Below are 9,819 nucleotides of genomic sequence, written 5' to 3' on the forward strand. Positions count from 1 at the left end.
CCAAAGCAGCAACAAGGAATCCTCTCCTTTTTGTGACTATGACAGGCTAGAGATCTGGGAGTCAAGGTAAAAAAGAAGGGGCAACAAGGCCTTAGTCAATTCAGGTGGCCAAAACAAAATACAACACACAGGGGACTTAAACAACAGGAATTTATTTCTCACAGTTCTGGAAGCTGGGATGTCCAAGATCATGGTTCTGGCCAATTCAGTTACCTGGTGAGGGCCTTCTTGCTGACTTGCAGATGGCCCTCAACAGGCATCTTGCTGTATCTTCACATAGCAGAGAAAGAGAGCTCTGGTCTCTCCTCTTCTTCTTAAAAGGACACTAATCACATCATAAAGGCCCCACCCTCAAGACCTCATCTAAACCTAAGTACCTCCCCAAGAAAGACCTCATCTCCATATACCATTACATTGAGGGTTAAGGCTTCAATATATGAATTTTGGGTGGTGGGGGGTGTCACAAACATTTAGACCATAAGACAATCTCAGATACAAGCAGGAAAAGGCACCACATACAAGAAGGCAAGTTGAAAATGGAAAGAATAAGGATGAAATAAAATGAATTGTCTGGGCGCAATGGCTTATCCCTGTAATCCCAGCACTTTGGGAGGCCACAGCAGGTTGATCACCTGAGGTCAGGAGTTCAAGACCAGCCTGGCCAAAATGGTGAAACTCCGTGTCTACTAAAAATATAAAAATTAGCTGGGCATGGTGGCAGGCACCTATAATCCCAGCTACTGGGGAGGCTGAGGCAGGAGAATTGCTTGAACCCAGGAGGTAGAGGTTACAATGAGCGGAGATCATGCCACAGAACTCCAGCCTGGGCAGCAGAGTGAGACTCCGTCTTAAAAAACAAACAAACAAACAAAGAAAAATGGCTTGTACTCAGTCCTCTTTCACATTTCCTGCTGAGATCTGGGAGATGAGGAGGGAAGAGAGGGAAGGTAGCAGCTAGCTTTAGAGTATAAGCATTATAGCTGGTTCCTGAAGCTGGCAGCAGTGGAGTAATGGAAAGAGACCTGAACATTGAGTAAGTTAATGGTGATTCAAGACTCAGCTCTGCAACTAAGTGGCTTGGTGACCTTGGACAGCTTGGATGATCTCATTAGCAAGATGAAGATAATAACCTAACTAATGAAGTTGTTGTGAAAACTAAATGAGACAATACTTACAAAAGTACTTTTTAAATTATAAAGGGTTACTTAGGTTTGTTTTACTTCATGGTAGGATAGTTCTGGGGCTACACTAATGCTACAAATATAAAAGAAGTAGAAAACATGGCCTCTGATCTCAAGTGTCTTATGATCCTATAGGATAAATAAAGCTTACAAACATGAAAAACCTTTAAGATAGCACAAGGTGCAGGGTTGGATCAGAGCTCTCATCTTGTCTATTGAAGATGACTCAGGTATGGCTGGGTATGTCTGGCTAGCTGGTGGGATGCGTCTAAGGAAGTTTATTGGTAGGAAGGCTGGGCACTTCATCTGAGACTCTTCCTTCTAGAGAAATAAGGAGCCAACCATGATAGGCTTTTTCAAGAGCCAATGCCTTGATCATCAGAATGAAATGTGGTCATTGCTACTCAAACGCAACCCCTACTCTACTTCAACCCCTTAGCTGAAGATCCAGGGCACATGGAAAAGATAAGTCTTGTCTAGACATTGTAAGAGCTGTTTCTCGGGCCAGGTGCTGTGGCTCATGCCTGTAATCACAGCACTTTGGGAGGCCAAGGCAGGTGGGTCTCTTGAGATCAGGAGTTCGAGACCCGCCTGGCCAACATGGTGAAACGTCATCTCTACTAAAAATACAAATATTAGCTGGGCATGGTGGCATGTGCCTGCAGTCCCAGTTACTTGGGAGGCTGAGGCACAAGAATTGCTTGAACCCGGGAAGTGGAGGTTGCAGTGAGCCGAGATCATGCCACTGCACTCCAGCCTGGGCAACAGAGTGAGATGCTGCCTCAAAACAAAAACAAAAGGCCAGGCGTGGTGGCTCACACCTGTAATCCCAGCACTTTGGGAGGCTGAGGCAGGCAGATCACGAGGTCAGGAGATCGAGACCATCCTGGCTAACATGGTGAAACCCCATCTCTACTAAAAATACAAAAAAATTAGCTGGGCGTGGTGGTGGGCGCCTGTAGTCCCAGCTACTCGGGAGGTTGAGGCAAAAGAATGGCATGAGCCGGGGAGGCGGAGCTTGCAGTGGGCAGAGATCGCACCATTGCACTCCAGCCTGGGCGACAGAGTGAGACTCTGTCTCAAAAAACAAAACAAAACAAAACAAAACAAAAACCTAAAGAAAGAGCTGTTTCTCTGTCTCTGTAACACAGTAGGGCTCAAATAACATGTTTTGGGACTTCTCTCTGAGTGTATATCCAAAAGAGCAAGGGAAATTATTCTATGCTACAGCCCAGGTACTCCTTTAATACCCAGAAGGCTCTCAGTGGAGCAGCTGAAAAGACTCAGAGTGCCCACAAGAGGGAACAGAGTCATGGCAGTGCCAGCCTACAGAGATGTCAGTATCCGGCAAGGACCGCAGCACAGTAACTGAATACAGCAGTGTGCATTGTCCCCATCAGAGCTGTGACAATCCCTAGCAGAAACTGCCACGCCAGCTAGTATGGTGGGAGGCGGTGTTAAGAGAACAGCTCAGAGCATCCGCAGCTCTTGATAGAGCACTGTGGATATTTTGGGACTGAAGGATGTTAGATATCCTATGGACTTGCTAGGAACAATGAGGAAGGAGGCTCCTATTAGAAGATGGACCCTAAAAAGACAGCAAAAATTCATGTAAGACAGAGTTATTTCAGATAACAAAAATATCAACAGACTGAAATCACTGACATCACAGAGGAAATGGTAACTGGACCATGAAGTTGATTTCTTGTTGCTTTCTCTGATGGTTAATTTTATATGTTACCTTGATTGGGCTAAGGGATGTCCAGATAGCTGGTAAAATGTGATTTCTGGGTGTGTCTGTGAGGGTGTTTACAGATGAGATTAGCAATGGAATCAGTAGACTGAGCAAAGAAAATCCATCTTCACCAATGTGGGCTGGCATCATCCAACTGGTCGAGGGTGCAAATAGAACCAAAAAGTCAGAGGAAGGGCAAATTTGCTCTCTCTGCTTGAGCAAGGACATTCATCTTCTTCTGCCCTCAGACATCAACGTTCCTGGTTCTCAGACCTTCAGGCTTACATTGGAGCTACATCACTGTCTTTCCTAGGCCTCCAGCTTGCAGATAGCAGATGGTCGACTTCTCAGCCTTCATAGTCTTATGAGCCAATGCCTCACAATAAATTTCTTTCTATATATCTACACATATCCTATCAGCTCTGTTTTTCTGGAGAACCCTAATACGTTTGCCATTATGTCTAAATCTTGAAAGGTGCTTCTTATTCCACAGATCTCAGAGAACATTCAACTATAAATTCTGTAATACCCAGAAGTGCCAATGGAGCTTGAAAAGAGTCTTTTTGGCCGGGCGCGGTGGCTCAACCCTGTAATCCCAGCACTTTGGGAGGCCGAGGCGGGTGGATCACGAGGTCAGGAGATCGAGACCATCCTGGCTAACATGGTGAAACCCCGTCTCTACTAAAAATACAAAAAACTAGCCGGGCGTGGTGGCGGGCGCCTGTAGTCCCAGCTACTCGGAGGCTGAGGCAGGAGAATGGCATAAACCCGGGAGGCGGAGCTTGCAGTGAGCCGAGATCGCGCCACTGCACTCCAGCCTGGGTGACACAGCGAGACTCCGTCTCAAAAAAAAAAAAAAAAAAAAAAAAAAAAAAAAAAAAAAAAAAAAAAAAGAAAAGAGTCTTTTTAACACCACCGTGCCAGGCTACGAGCTGGGCAGCAATTCTTCCTGGCAAGTAGTTCTTGCAATTTGCCTATATCCAGAGCAGATGCTGCTTCTGCTTTTTCCAAAGAAAGCTTTCTCTGTATTCTGCCTTGCCCCAGAGACACAGTGGAGACAGAGAACCCTTAACTCTTCCCCCGGTGAACAGGCTGTTCAGAGTCTGCTATGCCACACAGGAAAACTCAGAAACAGGTGGTAGCTGGGGAAGCAATAGAACTAGTTTATCCTTAGCCTTTTCTCACTGAAGATTACCTGCAAAGATGGTTTCCAAAGTTGCTTAGGGAATCTGCAGTAGTAAATCTCAAGTGGTCTGGTAGTTGCCATTGGCAACACTCTAGCTTCCCTGAAAACAAGGGACAGGTGTGCTTTTTGCATCTTTAATATATTGGAGACGAAGGTGGGGGGTAGGGAGAAAGACTGACTGTTCCTTATTCTGAATTCATTTTAAAGATGACTACTCAATGAACTGTAAACTGAATCTCCCTTAATATTTCCTAAGGTGTAAAGCATTTCACTCTCCTGTTTTGAGAGAGAAACATCACTAGCAATCTAGCTAAGTGACAAATAAATCAAATGAAATTTAATGAAGGCAAAAGTTTGCAGGTCTATATGCTTGCTCCATGAATGTAAGCAAAGAGAAATGGTATAAATCAGTTCTTAATTTTTTTTTTTTTTTTTTTGAGATGGAGTCTCGCTCTGTCACCAGGCTAGAGTGCAGTGGCGTGATCTTGGCTCACTGCAACCTCTGCCTCCCGGGTTTAAGCGATTCTCTTGCCTTAGCCTCCAGAGTAGGATTATAGGCATGTGCTGCCACGCTCAGCTAATTTTTGTATTTGTAACAGAGATGGGGTTTCACCTTGTTGTCCAGGATGGTCTCAATCTCCTGACCTCGTGATCCACCCAACTCAGCCTCCCAAAGTGCTGGAATTACAGGCGTGAGCACCACACCTGGCCCAGTTCTTAGTCTTTAGCGTCTGTAATCATCATCTGGAGACATTGTCCCAGTCATTCTAATTCAGTACGCCTGAGCTGAGGCATAGACAACAGCAGCCTTATTTACTCTTCTTTCCACTACTATCAAGAGTCTGCAAGCAACTTATTCAGCCTCACCTTTAGAGCCTATAATAGGCTGTATGATTGAAAGAAATCATAGACTGAAATGATTGAAAGAAAGCTTAGAAATTCATAAAAAGAAGGAGCCTGAAGATGTGATTGTCCCCTTGAATGCCAATCCTTTCACTGATAAACTCCTTTCCTTTTCCCAAGGTGTCATTCCCATCCACCACTTCTAAGATTGGGGGAAGATTTGACTATAGCTAGAGCAAGAGTGAAGAAGAACCATTGGCCAGGCATGGTGGTTCACACCTGGAATCCCAGTACTTTGGGATTCCAAGGTGGGTAGATCATCTAAGTTAAGAGTTTGAGACCAGCCTGACCAACATGGTGAAACCCCATCTCTACTAAAAATACAAAAATTAGCCAGGTACGGCAGTAGGTGCCCATAATCCCAGCTGCTTGGGAGGCTGAGCCAGGAGAATCACTTGAACCTGGGAGGCAGAGGTTGCAGTGAGCCGAGATAGTGCCAATGCACTCCAGCCTGGGTAACAAGAGTGAAACTCCATCTTAAAAAAAAGAAGCAGTTATTGGCAGGATGTTATCAGTGCATTCTACCTGTTGATATGGGTTAGCTATACTCTGGGCTAGAGACTCTAGAAATAGTGAAGAAGGAAAAATCAGAGTCCCACCTGGGCTTCAAGTACCAACCCTCCTCTACACCTATAAAGGCCTCTAGCCTGAGTGCTGTAGATACTGCCTTAATGTCCTTCAAATAATAAAGGCTTTGATCTAATTATAAGGCCAATTCTTTTTTTTTTTTTTTTTTTGAGATGGAGTCTCACTCTGTCACCCAGGCTGGAGTGCAGTGGCACGATATCGGCTCACTGCAACTTCCGCCTCCTGGGTTCAAGTGATTCTTCTGCCTCAGCCTCCTGAGTAGCTGGGACTACAGGCGCACGCTACTATGCCCGGCTAATTTTTGTATTTTTAGTAGAGATAGAGTTTCACCATATTGGCCATGCTGGTCTCGAACTTCTGACCTGGTGATCCACCTACCTCAGCCTCCCAATGTGCTAGGATTATAGATGTGAGTCCCGTGCTCAGCGGCCAATTCTTTTTTTTTTTTTTTTTTTTTGAGACGGAGTCTCACTCTGTCACCCTGGCTGGAGTGCAGTGGTGCAGTCTCGGCTCACTGCACTTGGTTCTTGTAGGGAAACTCCACCTCCCGGGTTCAAGTGATTCTCCTGCCTCAGCCTCCCGAGTAGCTGGGACTAATTTTTTTTTTTTTTTCTGTATTTTTAGTAGAGACAGGGTTTCACCATGTTAGCCAGGATGCTCTCAATCTCCTGACATCATGATCCTCCCCCCTCGGCCTCCCAAAGTGCTGGGATTACAGGCATGAGCCATTGCGCCCAGCCGGCCAATTCTTGTTTTATTCGTACATAATAATTGCACATATTTATGGGATACATCTGATATTTTGATACATGCATACAATATGTAATAATCAAATCAGGGTAATTCGGGTATCCATCACCACAAATACTTACCATTTCTTTGTGTTGGAAATACTCTAAATCTTCTAGCTATTTTGAAATACACAATAAATTACTATTTACTATAGTAATCCTACTTTGCTATCAAACACTAGAACTTATTCTAACTGTATTTTACTGTATTTTTGTATCCATTAACCAACATCTCTTTTTTTTTTCTTTTTTTTTTCTTTTTTTTGAGACGGAGTCTCGCTCTGTCGCCCAGGCTGGAGTGCAGTGGCCGGATCTCGGCTCACTGCAAGCTCCGCCTCCAGGGTTCACGCCATTCTCCTGCCTCAGCCTCCCGAGTAACTGGGACTACAGGTGCCCACCACCTCGCCCAGCTAGTTTTTTTGTATTTTTTTAGTAGAGACGGGGTTTCACCGTGTTAGCCAGGATGGTCTCGATCTCCTGACCTCGTGATCCGCCCGTCTCGGCCTCCCAAAGTGCTGGGATTACAGGCTTGAGCCACCGCGCCCGGCCTCTTTTTTTTTTCTTATTCTTTTTATTATTATTTTTCAGAGTCAAGTTCCTGCTCTTTCACCCAAACTGGAGTGTGGTGGCAAGATTACTTGTAACCTCGAACTCCTAGGCTCAAGCAACTCTCCTGCTTCAGCCTCTCCATTAGCTGGGACTACAAGCCTGCACCACCATCCCTGGCTAATTTTTGTTTGCTTGTTTTTTGTAGAGATGGGGTCTTTCTATGTTGCCCAGTCTGGTCTCAAACTCTTGGCCTTAAGAGATCCTCTCACCACAACCTTCCAAAGCACTGGGTTTACAGGCGTAAGCTACCAAGTCCAGTAACAAACCTCTCTTCATTCCCCCGTACTCCCTACCCTTCTCAACCTCTGGTAACCGTGGAGGTAGCTCCATGAGATCAACTTATAAGGCCAGTTCCAACAACATCCTCTATTAGTTCTGGTTGTTGACTGAGTGCTGCATCTGTTTGTCCAAAACATTCTCAGAACCTCATTCTTCCCAGGACACTCTTCCCCCATTCTCTACCTTTTTACACTTTTTATTATGAAAAATTTCAAACACAGAAATGTAAAGAGAATAGTACAATGATCCCCTATTTACCTATCACCCAGTTCAATTGTCAACTTTCTGCCACTATATAAGACAAGTTATTTCCATGAAGGCAGACATTGTTTGGTATCCCCAGAACCAAGTAAAATGCCTATTTCATGGGCACTTAATAAATCGTTGCTGAATTAATCTGCTACGAGGATGACACTGGGCTACTGTGCTAAACATCACGGGAGATACCAAGATAAATTAGACCTAGCTCCTGCCCCCAGGGACCTTATAATAGAGAGGAGCTGATGAAGTCTGCCTGACAATGGGCAAGAAACATTTGCCACAGTTAAGGTCATGTTGACTGCTCTTACATAGAAAGTCTCTAGGTGTCCATTTACCAGGGCACAACCAGAACTGTAATTTGGCAGATAGGGTACACTTCCTGCCAGAAGGGAAAGACTCCTACTCTGCTCATCATCACTACAGGATAACTGCTGGAACTCAGATAAGAGATAAGAACAGAAAGCTGAGGGTCAGAAAAGTGGAAAGAGAGCCCATTCCTGGGGAAGTAGTCATTTCATAAGAAGCGCCAATGCGAGGGCTGGGCGTGGTGGCTCACGCCTGTAATCCCAGCGCTTTGGGAGGCCAAGGCGGGCAGATCATTTGAGGCTAGGAGTTTGAGACCAGCCTGACCAACATAGTGAAACCCTGTCTCTACTAAGAATACAAAAAAATTAGCTGGGCGTGATGGTGCATGCCTGATGTCTCAGCTGTCTAGGAGGCTGAGGCAGGAGAATCGCTTGAACCTGGGAGGTGGAGGTTGCAGTGAGCTGAGATAGCACCACTGCACTCCAGCCTGGGCAACAGAGCAAGACTTCTCAAAAAAAAAAGAAAGAAAAAAACCCACAAAAAATTAGCTGGGCATGGTGGCAGGCACCTGTAATCCCAGCTACTTGGGAGGCTGAAGCAGGATGAACCCAGGAGGTGGAGGATGCAGTGAGCCGAGATCGCAGCACTGCACTCCAGCCTGGGTGACAAGGCTGAAACTCTGTCTCAAAAAAAAAAGAAAAAAAAAAAAAGAAATGCCAATGTGAGCAAATCTCTTCCAAAATAAGACGACAGCTAGACCGGGCATAATGGCTCAGGCCTGCAATCCCAGCACTTTAAGAGACTGAGGTGAGTAGACGACTTGAGGTCAGGAGTTCAAGACCAGCCTGGCCAACACAGTGAAATGCTTTCTCTACTAAAAATACAAAAATCAGCCAGGTGTAGTGGCACACACCTGTAATCCCAGCTACTCGGGAGGCTGAGGCAGGAGAATCGCTTGGGACTGGGAGGCAGAGGTAGCAGTGAACCAAGATCGCACCACTACATTCCAGCCTGAGTGACAGAGCACGACTCTGTCTCAAAACAAAACAAAACAAAACAAAAAGAAAAGGCTGGGCATGGTGGCTCACGCCTGTTATCCTAGCACTTTGGGAGGCCAAGGCGGGTGGATCACTTGAGGTCAGGAGCTGGAGACCAGCCTGGTCAACATAGTGAAATCCTGTCTCTACTAAAAATACAAAAATTAGCCAGTTGTGGTGGTGGGCGTCTGTAACCTCAGCTACTCGGGAGGTTGAGGCAGGAGAATCGCTTGAACCCGGGAGGCAGAGGTTGCAGTGAACTGAGATGACGTCGTTGCACTCCAGCCTGGGCAACAAAAGCAAAACTCCATCTAAAAAAGAAAAAAAATTAACCTTGACTTTACTCATCCATTAAATATTTATCAAGAAATATTTGTTGTGCCAGGTTTTCCCTGGCACTGAGGCTACAAGGAGGAATAAGACACTTGCCACAGAATAATTCATATTTAGTCAGGGAAAGAGACTTGCAATTAATTCAAAGAGAGAGATGGACATTATAATAGAAACACCAGTGGACTCTTGGAATTCAGAAATCAGGATTTTATCTTGAGAAAGACCCTGAAAAGCCATAATAAATTGATTTTTTTTTTGAGACAGTCTCGCACTATCACCCAGGCTGGAGTGCAAAGGCATGATCTCGGCTCACTACAACCTCCACCTCCAGGGTTCAAGCGAATTCTCCTGCCTCAGCCTCGTGAGTGGCTGGGATTACAGGCGCCCGCCACCATGCCCAGCTATTTTTTTTTTTTTTGTATTTTTAGTAGAGGTAGGGTTTCACTATGTTGGCCAGGGTGGTCTCGAACTCCTGACCTTGTGATCCACCCCTCCTCCCCTCAGCCTCCCAAAGTGCTGGGATTCCAGGCGTGAGCCACCGTGCCCAGCCAGGATTCGTATGTTTAATTAGGCGCACATTTTTTTTTTTTTTTTTTTTTTTTTTTTTTTT

Source organism: Theropithecus gelada, chromosome 14 (assembly GCF_003255815.1).
Source record: "Theropithecus gelada isolate Dixy chromosome 14, Tgel_1.0, whole genome shotgun sequence".
NCBI classification, from domain to species: Eukaryota; Metazoa; Chordata; class Mammalia; order Primates; family Cercopithecidae; genus Theropithecus; species Theropithecus gelada.